Source organism: Eriocheir sinensis, chromosome 28 (genome assembly GCF_024679095.1).
Source record: "Eriocheir sinensis breed Jianghai 21 chromosome 28, ASM2467909v1, whole genome shotgun sequence".
NCBI lineage: Eukaryota > Metazoa > Arthropoda > Malacostraca > Decapoda > Varunidae > Eriocheir > Eriocheir sinensis.
This window is the reverse complement of record NC_066536.1, coordinates 10,755,406-10,770,791: the sequence shown is the minus strand read 5'-3', so window position 1 is coordinate 10,770,791 and position 15,386 is coordinate 10,755,406.

The following is a 15,386-nucleotide window of genomic DNA, read 5'->3' as shown; positions in this document are numbered from 1 at the left end:
GGATAGTGGAAGGGATAGTGAAGGGACTGGTGGATAGGGGAAGGGATAGTGAAGGGACTGGTGGATAGTGGAAGGGATAGTGAAGGGACTGGTGGATAGCGGAAGGGATAGTGTGGATAAGGGAAGGGTTGGAGAAGGAGGGGAAAAAATAATATCCATAATAAAGTCTGACAGTCTTTGTTGCTGCAAGAATAGTTTGTATAAAATAATAAAACGAAAAGAATATGAGAAAATGTTTGTAAGAGATTAATGGGTTTGGGGATATTATGTGTGTGTGTGTGTGTGTGTGTGTGTGTGTGTCCCAGGCTATCACCCGTGGACATGCACAGTCTCGTCGCGCCATCCAAGTCAGGCTGAGCTACAATAACAGAGTAACTTTGGCTGTTGAGAGGCAAGTAAACCCGTCCTCATGTCCGTCCGTCCTCCTTCCCTCCTTCCTGCGCCCCTCTTGTGTACCGTTATGGCCTACTGTTTCTTCTCTCTCTCTCTCTCTCTCTCTCTCTCTCTCTCTCTCTCTCTCTCTCTCTCTCTCTCTCTCGTACACTTCCTAGTTGGTGTATTATTTCTAAGAATTTTCGTGACCAACGTACAATAACTTTTCGGTCACGCACGACACCTCCTCCTCCTCCTCCTCCTCCTCCTCCTCCTCCTCCTCCTCCTTTTCCTCCTCTTCCTCCTCCTCCTCCTCCATCTGGGACTTATCTTTCTCCCTCGCGGACCTCGAGATCACTGTGGTCACGATTATAGACAGCTCGACGATCGTAAAGAAAGACACTTGCTCACAATTCCTGTCTTAAGTTCCTTCTGCCTTTCTCTCTCTCTCTCTCTCTCTCTCTCTCTCTCTCTCTCTCTCTCTCTCTCTCTCTCTCTCTCTCGCTTTACGGTACAGTCGTTGAAATTGAGTTACGGTGCCAGGTTTTATGAGGCAACTGTGTGTGTGTGTGTGTGTGTGTGTGTGTGTGTGTGTGTGTGTGTGTGTGTGTGTGTGTGTGTGTGTGTGTGTGTGTGTGTGTGTGGATAGCTGATTCAATGGCTCTGTAATGCAGGGTTAAGATCACAACGTACGAGATGGGACACGTTTTTTTTCTTTTTAACTTTGCAGGAATGTGGTGACGCAAAGACTTGAGCTTAGTAACGACCTTTATCCACTTTTCACCTTCATCTCCAAAAAGTAGGAACGTAAAGGTGGGCAAAGAGAACGACAGTAATGACCCTTCTTCCTTTTCCCTTTTCAATACCTCTTCTATGTCTATCTTCCCTTCTTTTCTACTTCCCTTCATCTCTCCTTTTATCTCTACCTCTACCACACATTTGTTCATTCCTTTCTACCTTCCTTCTGTCCTTTTCTTTCCCCCTTCTTCTACAACTTTCTTTCCACTTTAATTTCTATCTATACCTCTCTCTCCCTTTGTCTCACACACGTCCCTTCCTACCTCTTCCATTCTCTACCTCCTCCACAGTTTCCTTCCTAATTTTGGTTCTTTCCTATCTTTACCTCTCCCTATAAGCCTCTTTCAAAACCTCCTTCCTTCATTTCCACATCCCTTCCCATCATTCCCTCCCCTAACCTACACATTGCGAATTGAGAAAAGGAAGGTGCTTGAGAGACATAAAAAAATATAGTTTCCCGCAAAGAAATAGAGGTTTGGAACAGACTAAGTGAGGATGTAGTATCGGCGAAGTGTGTAAAGGAAAAGCTGGACAAATACAGATATGGAGACGGGACCACACGAGCGTAAGCCCAGGACCTCTAAAACTACAACTAGGTAAATATAGCCTAACTAGGTAAATACACCCTCTCCTAACACTACACACTGGTCATCCTCACCTTCCTTAACCTCTCGTCCTCCTGTATTACGTCATCTATAACTCAAACTCGGTAAACACACATGCAATCCCCAACTACTGTAAAAAGAGTAAGTCAGCTTGCTACACCTATACTGTTCTAAGGGAAACAGGGTAGCGTTATACAGTCATATCACGAAGGAGGAGAAGCAGGCAGGAAGGAAAGCAAGAAGGCAAGGAAACAGGGATGCAGGAGACAGACACTAATGCTAACAACTCCAGAGGCAAAGATAAATCAGTTTGTTGTAGCCTATATGGTTCTAGTGGGTGAGGGTCGGTGAGTGCAGGCGTCATCCCAAAGGAAGGAAAGAGGTCAGGCAGAGGCAATAAAGCAGAGAGGCAGACAGACACAAAGCATATTCCCGATAACTGTAAAGGAAGTGAGTTGGCTTGCTGTATATGTACGGTTTAAAAGGAATATGGTAACGTTACTATTCAAATAAATGCAAAGGAATGAAAGCAGGAAAGCCAGGAGGTAGAGAGGGAGACGGGTAGAAAAGCATATAGACAGGAAAGAAGAAAACAGGGAGGCAGACAGCAGGGAGGCAGGAAAGCAAGGAAGCATAGGCGTAGACGTGCAGGAAAAGCATACATTCAGGAAAGGACAGCGGCGGCAGGAGGGGGGCGCACATCCCCTCTGGTAGGAAAGTGACAGGCGCACGGATTGGGACATTATCATATAGATGGCAGAAGACGATGACATGACGCCCTCCGCAGCCACCCCGCAGGACGCCCGCCTCCCGCTCATGATCTGTCCACGAAGACTTCCTCAGTGCCTGTCCTGAGAGGCGCCGCGCACGTCCACGCACGCAAAATCGTTAGGATCCAAAACAGGAAAGGTTTGAGTTAAGGAAGCTGGGGGCATGTAAATATCCTTGGTCTGGACGGTGTGTGTGTGTGTGTGTGTGTGTGTGTTTATGGGGGAGGGTAAACATAGACATAAAAGGAAAACAAAAGAAAATATAAAAAAGAGGACAAACGTAGGTAAGTCTTTCAATGGCACACACACACACACACACACACACACACACACACACACACACACACACACACACACACGAGTTTGGCACATAAAACGCGCATCAGCCAAAACTTCGAAAGAAAACCGAGAGAAAAAAACCGAAACGTCGGTGCTTGGGAAAAAAATTAAAGGAAACTTGAAAAATATTTAATGAAAGAAAAAAATCCAAGAATTAAACTGAAAGGGAAGGAAAGGAAGAGATCAAGAACGAGTTAAAAAAAGAAGTTTGGCTCAGTTCTTGCAAGCCTTTGAGGAGTTTGCCCTGATTCTTGGTTGTTCGGTGGAGAAGGAGGAGGAAGAGGAGGAGGAGGAGGAGGAGGAGGAAGAGGAGGAGGAGGAGGAGGAAAAGGAGGAGGAGGAGGGAGGGGGGGAGATGAGGAGCAGGAGCGGAGAAAGGGAAAGTGGAACTGGAACAAGATGATGATGATGATGATGCTAATGATGATGAGGAGGAGGAGGACGAGGTGGATCTGGAGGAGGAAGAGAAGGAAGAAACACTAGGAAGCAGGTAATTAAATAGAGTATATTGGGTTATAATGAGATTGCCTGCTTTAGTAATTTAGTTTGCTTGTCAGGCGAAAAGTAAAAAGAATAAATCGAAGACGAAAAGAAGGAGCAGGAAGAGGAGGATTGGGACAGAGAAAGAAGCGAGGCATTTGGTTAATGTGGCGGCGAAACCTTATCCGCCTCACTCGCCGAAAGTCTCAGTTCAGTTCTGGTCACCTTACTATAGAATGGATATCAAAATGTTAGAATCGGTGCAGAGGAGAATGACTAAGATGATTCAGGGGTTGAGAAACTTGCCATACGAGGGAAGACTCAAACAGTTAAACTTGCATTCTCTAGAAAGGCGAAGGGTGCGTGGAGACATGATCGAGGTTTATAAATGGATGAAGGGCTTTAATAAGGGAGACATTCATAAGGTTTTGTTGGTAAGAGAACCGGGTAGGACACGAAGTAACGGATTTAAACTGGATAAATTCAGATTCAACAGGGACATAGGCAAAAATTGGTTTACTAACAGGGTGGTGGATGAGTGGAATAGGCTTAGCAGTCATGTGGCAATACAATTGTCACATTCAAAAATAGACTAGATAAATTCATGGACAGCGATATTAGGTGGGGTTAGATACACGGGAGCTTAGGGTCAAAGGAGCTGCCTCGTACAGGCCTACCGGCCTCTTGTAGACTCCTGCGTTCTTATGTTCTTATGTTCTTATGTAACTGAACATTCCTTAATACAAATAAACACACTAAAGGTACTGTACCATCCTCAAAAGATCACTCAAAACTGCACAGAGATCCCTTCCAGAACACAGCAATTTCTTCATTATTTACTTATCCACCTACTCACGAATTCAATAATGTGTAGAACTTATTTTCCTTCATTTTAATTTACATACTCGCCAACTCCTCCCTCCTCGGCCACGCAGTGCTCGGCGGGAGCGGGAAGGGCCCATCGCGGGAGGCTCGGCGGCTGAGTATTAATTAACCTGATGCAATACAACTGTTTCATGCTTATTGCGCCTGGCGGGGGATCCACTGGCCGACATTACATGGGGTGGCCATAACCCTAAACACAGACCCTGGTTATTATTATTTATAGTAGAATTACGCATCGGTAGTGGTATTATTACTATATTTTTCATGTACAGATTTTCTCTTTTTCTCTTAATTCTTGTTCTTGTTTTTCTTTTTCCTCCCTCCTTCCTCTCATTATTATTATTATTAGTAGTAGTGGTAGTATTATATTACATTATTATATTCACTATATGGACGTACTGGGGTGTTTTCAAACCTGTTTCTAGGCAGGGGACAACACTATACTTATCGGTCCCAGTGTCTTGAGTAGGCAACGTATAAATCCAGACAAAAGGACAAAGACGTACAGTGCTGCCCTCTTCATACAAGCAGCTTTTAAACTAACCACTGACTACCGATCAACAGGCATAAAAGTGCAAAACTACCGCTACTCAACTGTGCAACGCTGCCAATGGACTTAACATATACCGACCAATTTACAGCCTCTGGTCAATACTGTGATTCTAACTGCACTATTCTTCTCTGTCTCATAACTTCCTCCTACTGTTTGAGTTTCTACGCGAGAGACAGGAGAGTGAGGGAGTATTTCAATGTGTGTGTGTGTGTGTGTGTGTGTGTGTGTGTGTGTGTGTGTGTGTGTGTGTGTGTGTGTGTGTGTGTGTGTGTGTGTGTGTGTGTGTGTGTGTGTGTGTGTGTGTGTGTGTGTGTGTGTGTGTGTGTGTGTGTGTGTGTGTGTGTGTGCTATTTTTCTGCAGTGTCGTCAGTGGGATGCAGAAAAAAAAATCTCCCCTTGCCCTCCAGTCTTTTTATCTTCCCTTTTCATGGATTTGCCACCGCTTTATGCGATAACCTTTTCCTTTTCTCCCTCTTTTTACCATATCTTGGCAAAATATTCTTCGCTCCACATTTTCTCTGTCCGCGATGCTGCTCTTCCTCTCCCTCTTTCTCAGCACAACAATGTTCCTTCCTCTCGTGCTTCCTCGAGTGACTCATTCTCTTCCTCCTTCCCTTCATCACCGTCGTTACTGTGAACTCCAGTATTTCACCATCCTCTTTCTCAGTCTCGACGTGAACTTTAAACATTTTCTTGCTCCTCACTACTTCTTCTTTACCTCCTTCCTTCCTCTCTTCCTTCCTTCAACGTCTCTTTTGACCCTAAACAGTTTAACTTAAATTTTGCTTTTACCCTCCTTTCTCTGCCTTTCTTCTTTTTTTTTCTTTATATAAATTTAAGAATCTTCATTTTTAATAATACTTATAATTCTTTTTCTTTCTCTACCCTTCTTCGTTCATTTTTTACGTGCCTTCATTTTTCTTTTCCATAGCAACTTTTCCTCACTTCCATTTATTTTTTCTCTATTTTCATCCTTCTCTTTTATTTCCACTTTTATTTATTCCTCCACGAAATTTATGTTGATATCGCTGTTGCTTTTGCTGTTAGGTAAGAGGAAGGTGAAGTTAAGTAAGCTGATGGACGTTACAATGAGGTGAGGTTAAGATAAGGCAGGTAATTTTAGGATGCTCAGGTGCTCCGTGCAAGTTGATGGCTCTTTGTTGTGGCGGGTGCACCGGAGAGACTGGGGTGGGTGGGGGCGAGGGACCGTGGGGGTGGGGAGGATGATGGTGTAAAAACATCAATATTCAACAGAAAATGATAGATACGATAATTTGGCAACGCTGGTGTAGGGAGAGGGAAAGGCGGGGTGGAGGGGTGACGAAGGGGTGATGTTGGTGGCCCTTTGAAGCTTCGATCGCATGACTTTACCTAATCTTGTGATGTAGTTTGCGGCCATGCATAATCATCCTATTTCACTCACTATGGCGCAGTTCTTTAGACCGCAACATGGATGAGCACTATCCCCCATCTTTCTCTTTTTTTCTCTCTTTTTCTCAGTTTTTTTTTTTTTTTCCTTCTTTTTTCTTTCGTTCGTTTGTTTGTCATTTTCTTTCTTTTTTTTCTTTCCTTGTTTCTTTCTTTTCTCTTTTCTTTCTTTCTTTCTTTCTTTCTTTCTTTCTTTCTTTCTCTGTTCTTTCTCTTCTCTCTCTCTCTCTCTCTCTCTCTCTCTCTCTCTCTCTCTCTCTCTCTCTCTCTCTCTCTCTCTCTCTCTCTCTCTCTCTCAGTCTAACATGAAATTACCAGCCTTCTGCTCGTGCTACAACATATGCTTCTCCCACTTCAGGAGCGTCCGCGTCCCTCCGGCATCAGGCCCTGTCATTCTTTCTCACCCTGAACACAGCCCCACGACCCTCACGAGACGCCCCGCCAGACGCGTGTCCCGGATGACTGTCTGGGTTCCATGCAGCCTGGCGAGGACCAAGAGCCAGGGTCACGTGTTGCAGGTGTGTGTGTGTGTGTGTGTGTGTGTGTAGGTAAGGGAAGAGTGAGTGGGAGGGTGGAAGGGTGGGAAGAGGAAGCGAGGAGAGTGAGAACGTAGGAAAATGTTGAGCTTGAGAGGAATGGTGTGCATGTAAAAAAAATAGTGTGTGCGTGTGTGTGTGTGTGTGTGTGTGTGTGTGTGTGTGTGTGTGTGTGTGTGTAATATAGCTACGTTTTTTTTTATTACTATGAAACACACACACACACACACACACACACGCACACATCACATACATATGCCACAGGAAAACACAAACACACACAAAAAAACGTATATTTTCCATGACGACGAGACTGGGGTGGGAGAGGGGTGGGGGTGGGGGTGAGGGGGAGGCGAGGCGCAGCATACCTATGTGCATGTATTTTCATATATCCCTCTTTGGTATCAAATTTTGCTTTCACCATTTTCAAACAATTTCTCCTGCCGACCCGTCTACCTCCCGCCGCCGTCAGTTATTGCAGTACGGAGAGAGGCTGGAGGCGTCGGGGTGGAGCAGTGTGGGGGGGTGAAAGGAAAGGAATGTGGGAGGGGGGGGGGGGAGGTGTGTGGATGGGGTAGGAAAAGTAGGGGTGTTGGGGAGGTAACTGCGCGAGGCAACGGGAGGAAAGTCAGGGCAAAGTGGATGGTGGTAGAGGCCGAGGTGGTGATGGGGCGGGAGGGCATGTGAAGGGTGGGCAAGTGTGAGTGTGGGGTGATGAGGTGGTGTTGGGGAGTGTGGGGATTAGGCACAGGCGGGGTGGGGAGGGCGGGCGCAGAACGAAACACACAGGATAGGACCTAATCTCAATCTCACTACAACGTAAAGGCTTCTCTATCGATATTTTTTGTTCTTTTGCGTCATTCGCGCGCTTTTCGGTGGATATATTGATTTCGTATATTAGCATTACAAGGAGTCAGTGCATCATACATATATGTTTTCTACACTTCTTTCTGAAAATATCCGGAAAAAAATAACCAACCAGAACAGGGTCCCATAACGATGAGAGAAAAGGTATTTTCGGCACAAAATCAGTTATGCAACACATTCACTATTGAACCTAATAAAGAAATTATACTCAGGGAAAACATAAATAAAGTTCTGGGCCTTCTGCACTGAATTAACACCAATAAATACCCTATCCTTTTGGCTAAAGTCTGAACACCACGCCGCGCAAGTTTAGTCGCCTTTGATGAAGTAATCTACGAGGCTATTAGAAAGTAATTAAAAATAATTAATTTTTAATTTAAACTTGTGCCCAAGAGTTGCTCATTGTTCACACACACACACACACACACACACACACACACATACATACATACATACATACGTATAAATATATGGGATAAGCAGCCGCGTGCAGCGTGCACACCACGATGATCCTGACTGGAATACTGCGGCGAGCGGGATAGATAAAAGTTATTCCTTTTATCGCTGAACTTGAAACAGCGGAGGATTACCAGCGGTGGCGTGTGTGAAATCAATTAATATAAGATTACCCACAGCCAAATACATAATGGAAATGAATAAAAATGAACCAGGAGTCATATACAAAAGATGAAATAATAAAAGAATAAAATTAAGCACCTTTACAAAAAACACGATGAAATAGGATGGAAAGGTAAGGGATGAGAATAATTGGTAAAAAGGAAGTTGCGACGTAACAGTAGATGAATAAGACACAAGATAACAAGTCAGCATTAAAGGACATCACCAAAAGCAGACTCTCGGACTCCTTATATTAGTCCTGAATGACAGATACACCTCCATTTGTCTTACGTAAACAGCTCTCTCTCTCTCTCTCTCTCTCTCTCTCTCTCTCTCTCTCTCTCTCTCTCTCTCTCTCACACACACACACACACACACATATACAGACACACATTTTCAAGAGAATCACACCTTCGACCTAGTTCCTTATCCTCCCTGACCCTCCACCACCACCACCAACCACCATCACCACCACCACCACCACCACAACCCAACACCTTCACCACCTTCACCACCGCCTCGCCTCATCAGTTCGGTCTCAAATCACCGCCCGAGCGACAAGAACGGGAGGGTAAAAAACACGCACAGAGGAGCCGCGGAAACAGAGACGTGTGTTTTTGGGTTCCCGAGGGCAGCTCGGCGCGGAGGAAATAATACAGGGGGAGTTATGGCGCCATCTACCAGTGTCTCCGTCCTTCCCTCCGTCAGTTGTTTCTCCTCTCTCTCTCTCTCTCTCTCTCTCTCTCTCTCTCTCTCTGAGCTATTTTTCTTCTGGCACTATTTTTTGTTCTTACTGTGGAGAGAGAGAGAGAGAGAGAGAGAGAATAAAGATACGATATATCTATCTATCTATCTATCTATCTATCTATCTATCTATCTATCTATCTATCTATCTATCTATCTATATATATATATATATATATATATATATATATATATATATATATATATATATATATATATATATATATATATATATATATATATATATATATATATATATATATATATATATATATATATATATATATATATATATATCCATGATCTTGTATATATATTCCGAAGCCACGCACATAAAACCATTGAGAGCAAATTCACTTCCAAAGGCACCTTCCCCCCCTCACCCCCTTCCCCGCACCTCCCCACCTTCCCCCCCCGACTTCAAACTAAAAAAACAATAATGAAATGTGTTTTTTTTTGTTTCTCATCAAAGTGGGCTTCTGAAAATAAGGTCGTTCATTAAAATTTCTTTGTTGTCGATTGAAATTATGTTCCAAAAATGTTTGTGCGTCCAGTAACCCATGAAGGCAATGCTTGTGAAGTCTTTTTTTCATCATTCTCTTATATAAAATGAATCGTGAAAATGGTATGGAAGTTGAGGTACGGCGGAAAGAATGATGGCAGGGAATGGGAGGGGATGAAAGATGATGGGAGACGTAAGAAGGGGGAGGAAGGAGAGGAGGGCAGGATAAGGACAACAGAAATGATAAGAAAAAGGAAAGTAACGTAAAGTCAGTAAAAATAGAGAGGAGGAAGAGGAGAGAAAGCGAAAAAAAAGAAAAGGAGAACAAAGGAAAGGGAGAAAATGGGAGGGAACGATCGGGAAGCAAAAGAAAGAAAAGAAAAGGAGAAGCGAGGGGAACCACAGGTATGGAGGCGAAGAATAGATGCCTTAGGAAAGAGGACATCTTTAGCTTAATATAAATATCCCCTATGTAAAAACAACATGTATTCGTATTTCATTGTTTAAGTAAAAAATAAAATGAAACTAAAGAACATTGGAGGGAAAGGAAAAAAAAAACAGGGAAAGGGCAAATTTAAAATAGAAAAAAAGGGAGAAGGTTAAGCTAGGGGGATATTACAAAAATAGGATAAAGAAAGTAATGGAAAAGGGAGGGAAGAGGGGAGAAAGGAATAGGAAGAATGAAACGAACAGTCAAGGTGAGAGAAGGGGAAATAAAAGGGAGGATTGAAAAAGGAAAAAGAAAGAGATACAAGGAAGGGAGGAGAAAAGCTGAGGGAAGGGAAAGGGAAAGGGAGAATTGAGAAGGGAGGGTGGGAGAAAAAAAGGGGCAAGGAAATAAGAGGGGAAGGGAGGGTGGGAGAAAAAAAGGGGCAAGGAAATAAGAGGGGAAGGGAGGGTGGGAGAAAAAAAGGGGCAAGGAAATAAGAGGGGAAGGGAGGGTGGGAGAAAAAAAGGGGCAAGGAAATAAGAGGGGAAGGGAGGGGGGGGGGAGGACGCGGCCACACATACCTGACCCCATCAATGATTCTGGACAACAGCCCGAGGAAGGACCATCCTGGAGGGACATCGTGTTGACACGTTCCTCCTCACACTGGCTCGCTGGAAGGGTAAGAGTATTATAAAAAAAAGAAAAACAACTCAGTTAAAAAAAGAAAGAAATAACATAAGATTCTATGATATAACAGACCGCTTTTCATTTTTTTCACTAGAGATTATTGGATTCACTTCAAATTTGTCTTTTTATATGATTTCCCTTCTAGACGAACACAGATACCAAGAGAAAAGAAGCTTCTGATAAGTGCTAAAAAAAAAAAAAACGCGCATATTTAAAAAAAGAAATATACAGTAGTCCTAAAGTTCGATAATATAACAAGACGTTTTTAATTTTTTTCCCACTATATACTATTAGATTAACTTCAAATTCTTTTCCTTTCCTTTTCATTTGCTTTCCCTCTTAAACGAACACATTGAGAGAGAGGTAAGTGCTTTGTTCTGCATGTTCCAGCGCAGGGCAACGTTCATTTGTTTATTTGTTTTCATTAATTCCCGTGTTTCGCACAGGTAACGCAGAGCAATTTATGTTGTCAATTAACGCTGGATCACCAAGTTTTATTGTGCTGTATATATATTCTGTGTTGTTTGTATTTCAGTTGTCAGTAAGGGTATATATAAAACTGTGTCAATTTATCTATTAAACCATACATCCGTCTATCTATCTATCTACCTATCTATCTATCTTTCTATCTATCTATTCATCTGTCTACCTACCCACCTTCTTAAACGTATATCACTTTATCTATTTACCTTCCTTTCTACACGAGTCAACCTATCTCTGTACGAATTTAACAACAATCATCAGATCAAATAAAAGCGGCTGTGGTAGTGTTGCTGTTGTTGTTGGTGGTGGTGGTGGTGATTGTGACGGTGGCGGTGACATTAGTGTTGGAGGTAATGGTGGTGTTGGTGTTGGGGGGGGGATTGTGGTAGTGATGTTGTTGTTGGTGGTGGCGGGTGTGACGGTGGTGGTGGTAATGGTGGCAGTGGTGTGTGTGTGTGTGTGTGTGTGTGTGTGTGTGTGTGTGTGTCGGTGACTGCTGATGAGCGTCACTTGAATTGAAAAACTTTTGACAATTATTCAGTTAGAATATATCAAAGTGCAAATTGATTGTCCACCCTCTCTTCTATCGTTCAGTCGAGGGCCTGTGCGTCTCTCTCTCTCTCTCTCTCTCTCTCTCTCTCTCTCTCTCTCTCTCTCTCTCTCTCTCTCTCTCTCTCTCTCTCTCTCTCTCTCTCTCTCTCTCTCTCTCTCTCTCTCTCGCCTGCTCGCTCTCTTTTTCTCTTCCCTTTTTTACTAAAGTTTCGTGTTTGAGTGTCAGAGTCCAATAGACGCACGGCAGATAAAAGGTCCGATTTTTTTAGTCTGACCTACATTTTTTTCTCCCATTTTCAGTCGCCATACACTTGATCAATGCTTCTCTTCTGTCTGTCTGTCTGTCTGTCTTTGTGTGTGTGTGTGTGTGTGTGTGTGTGTGTGTGTGTGTGTGTGTGTGTGTGTGTGTGTGTGTGTGTGTGTGTGTGTGTGTGTGTGTGTTAGTTTCTTTCTCTTCACTTTTTTTTTCATCCTTCAGGCAGATGGAAGTTTCCGGCCGGTCAGTTCAAATGCTTCATATTCCATTTAGGCAACAACGTTTCAAGTGGTAAAAAATCAGGATTTTTTTTTATATGAAAATTCTTTTGAACTATTGAAATTCCTCGGTTCCTAGCTTGGCCCTTTCACCCTTTTCTAATGTAAAAAAAAAAAGGAAAAAAAAAATATTATGTTTTTCTTGCATGCGTAGCTTTATTTTTGTATGCCTGGTGTAAAAATGTTTATCAAAGTTTGACTATTTTACTGACATTACTTTGTCTACTGTTTGAAATTTTGTGCAACGCTGAAACTAAATTAACACCATTTTTTGTTCACGAATTTTCAGCTTTTAGGTTTTTCTCTTGTCATTTTTGGTTGCGAGAAAAATGTGGAATGTCATCGATGCTTAGGATTTTCCATTTTCATCAAGCTCCTTTTTTTCTCTTTTTCCACTTTTCGTTGACCAATCAATTCGTAGCTGAAGGGACTGAACGAGTCGATCGGAAGAGACATTTTTTTTACTTGTCCCCTCCTTTCGTCCTCTCCTTGCTCTACCTTTTCATCCTGACCTGACCTGACTTGACCTGACGACCTCACGTTGCCCAACCAGCGTTGCCAAATTGTCGTACTCTGAACATTGCATTTATAATTTTCAGGCTCCACGACTGCCGTAACCACACATATAACAATAGAAATTTAAAGTTATCGTTAAAACAAACAGTTAAAATTTGATGGTTTTCGTTCTTATTTTCTACAGGTATCGGTCAGAAACTACGAAAATGCAATGCGATGAGTACGATAATTTGGCAACGCTGTGCCCAACCTCGTCACGTAATGATTAGCAACTTTTGGTATAGCTCAACGTGTTCTTTATCTTCCCGGTTTTCTGTTTTGCCTTTTGCTTGAATTTTCAGGCTTCCTTTTCACGTACCTTTTTCATGTTATCAGGTTTGCTCATATATACGACTTTCCTGCCTTCGTATGGCTACTTTCTTTGTTTTCTTTCTGTCTAAATTTTGATCTTTTTAGCTTGCGATTTCTGAGCCTTATTTATGTTACCAAGTTTACTCATATTAGGAAATTTCTCCTTTCATCTGGCACATTTTCTGCCACGTATTTTCGTTTTTACCTTCCCCTTTTTCCTTGTTTCCTTCTTCACGGTGTGGTACGCTGTAACTCAACCTGCCTCCTTTTCCAGCCTCCCTATGAAACTTCTCAACGCCCAGCATTCCCTCATTCCTGCCTCGCTCACCCGCCCGCCGCCTCCTTCCTTTAAATCAACTTTCCTCCTTTCCTAACTCAACCTGTCTCAGCCCCTGCCTCTCCTCCGTCCGGTGTATCAGAGCGGCTAACGAGGGTGGCCACAGGGGATCGGAAGAGTGGGGAGAAGAGGCGAGGGAGATCAGGGAGGAGGAAGGGAGGGAGAGAGGGAGGCGTAGCTAATGGCTCAAGATCTAAGGCAGGGCGACCCTCTCTCTCCCTTCGTTCTCTATTCGCTTCCGTCAGCCCACACCATCACTGGGTAAGATTGATTCGGGGGATGACAGAGGCGGTGCGTCCGTCGCTGGTTACCACTCGAGAAATGTTTCCTCCTCAAATATCACACGAATTTCCTCCTCTCCTCCTGCTCAAGTGTGGTGGCGGCGCTGGGGGGGGACGCGGCGGCGGCGTTACGGATTCCGAGCGACTTCAGCCAAATTAACGCGGGTCGTGGAGGTGCCGCCGCCACATTTTCAGAAAATCCCCGAGAATCAGTAAGCGAGTCCGGAGAGGAAAATATATTAAGACTGATGCTTGTCCGATATCTATCTATCTATCTATCTGTCTATCTATTTATCAATCTATCTACCTGCCTACCTATGTATTTATCTAGCTGTTCATCCACCCTCCCCAACACACATAGATCGACTAACGAGCTCCGAAAGCGCTCACCGGGAAAGTATTAGCTGGTGATCAGGAGTCCAACACGTAATCAGGCCATGGTGAATAACACAAGTCACAAGATACAGGGTCTTTACACTGTAAGGTGACAACAACAACGCACGCCTGTCAGTCTTACATCGTTTCCTTAAGACACGAGTGACGAGCCCCGGCAGTGTTGTAGCCAGCATGCCTATAATACGAATCCCTGGGCCCACACCTTTGTAGCTGAGCGGTGGGAAGCATCTCTTTTTCCTTTTCCATTCTTATATTTCCGCCCCATTCTATTTTCCATCATCTCACACCCATTTCCGTCCTTCCCCTCCACCACGCCCTGGAGTTGTTCTCTCCGTTTCTATTTTTTTCCCAATAATTTCTCGCTCCCATCATCTTCCTATTCCCTTTCCTCATACCTTTCCCATCCCTCCTTCACCTCTCCAGCCCACGTTCCAGCAGCTGCGGGTTTCCACGAGAACTGAAATTTCGTGTATCTTCGTCTCGTACCCGGCAGGCGGCGGGTGGGAGGTGGGGGTTGGGGGGGGAGGGGCGGCCAGGGAGCACAGGAAGTAGTCATCCCTCTGCCTAAAACCGTCACCCGGTGGCCGTAAATTTGGGGCGATGTATCTGTATTCCCGACGTAAAGAACCCGGCGAAAAATTTACTGTCGGGAGGACGCTTTTGTAATTCCAGAAAGGGAAGGAGAAGTAAGGGAAGTCCGCCTCGCTCGCCTCGTCGACCTCACTGAGTTACTTGACTTTTTCCTTATGTTACGACACTCACCAAAGAAATATTATTGTCCAAGATACTGTCAGATCGAGGGTCATTTGAGTAACAGAGATCATGAACGAGACGGACTCTGACCAGCCACTTATAGCTCGGTCCGGATACAATATACAAAAAAAAACAAAAAAAAAACATCATATATTCTGCTACGTGGTTCTTTTTTTGGCGGGGAGGATTTATTACGTGGAGGGGTTGCAGCCCTCACCCCAACCAATCCAAACCAGGGATTGGGCTGACTGCTGGCCGTGGGTAGGGACACAGAAATCCTGAGGGCATAAGACTCCCAGACAACCAGAAAATAGTAATATGAAAAAAAAAAATAATGTCGGTGGCTTAGATGCGCGATCAGTTGCCATAATTAAAGTTAGCAGTTTGTTAGTAGTTTTCTTCATTTATCTTTTTTGTAAAATATTTTGAAATGTTTAGTGACGGCGAAAAAGGTGATGGAAGATGAAGAGGAGGAGGAGAAGGAAGAAGAAGGGAAGGAGCAGGACAGACTTCATTTCACGTGTCTGCTTTGTCTCATTTCCGTTCACTTTCTTCTCTTTCTCCTCAGC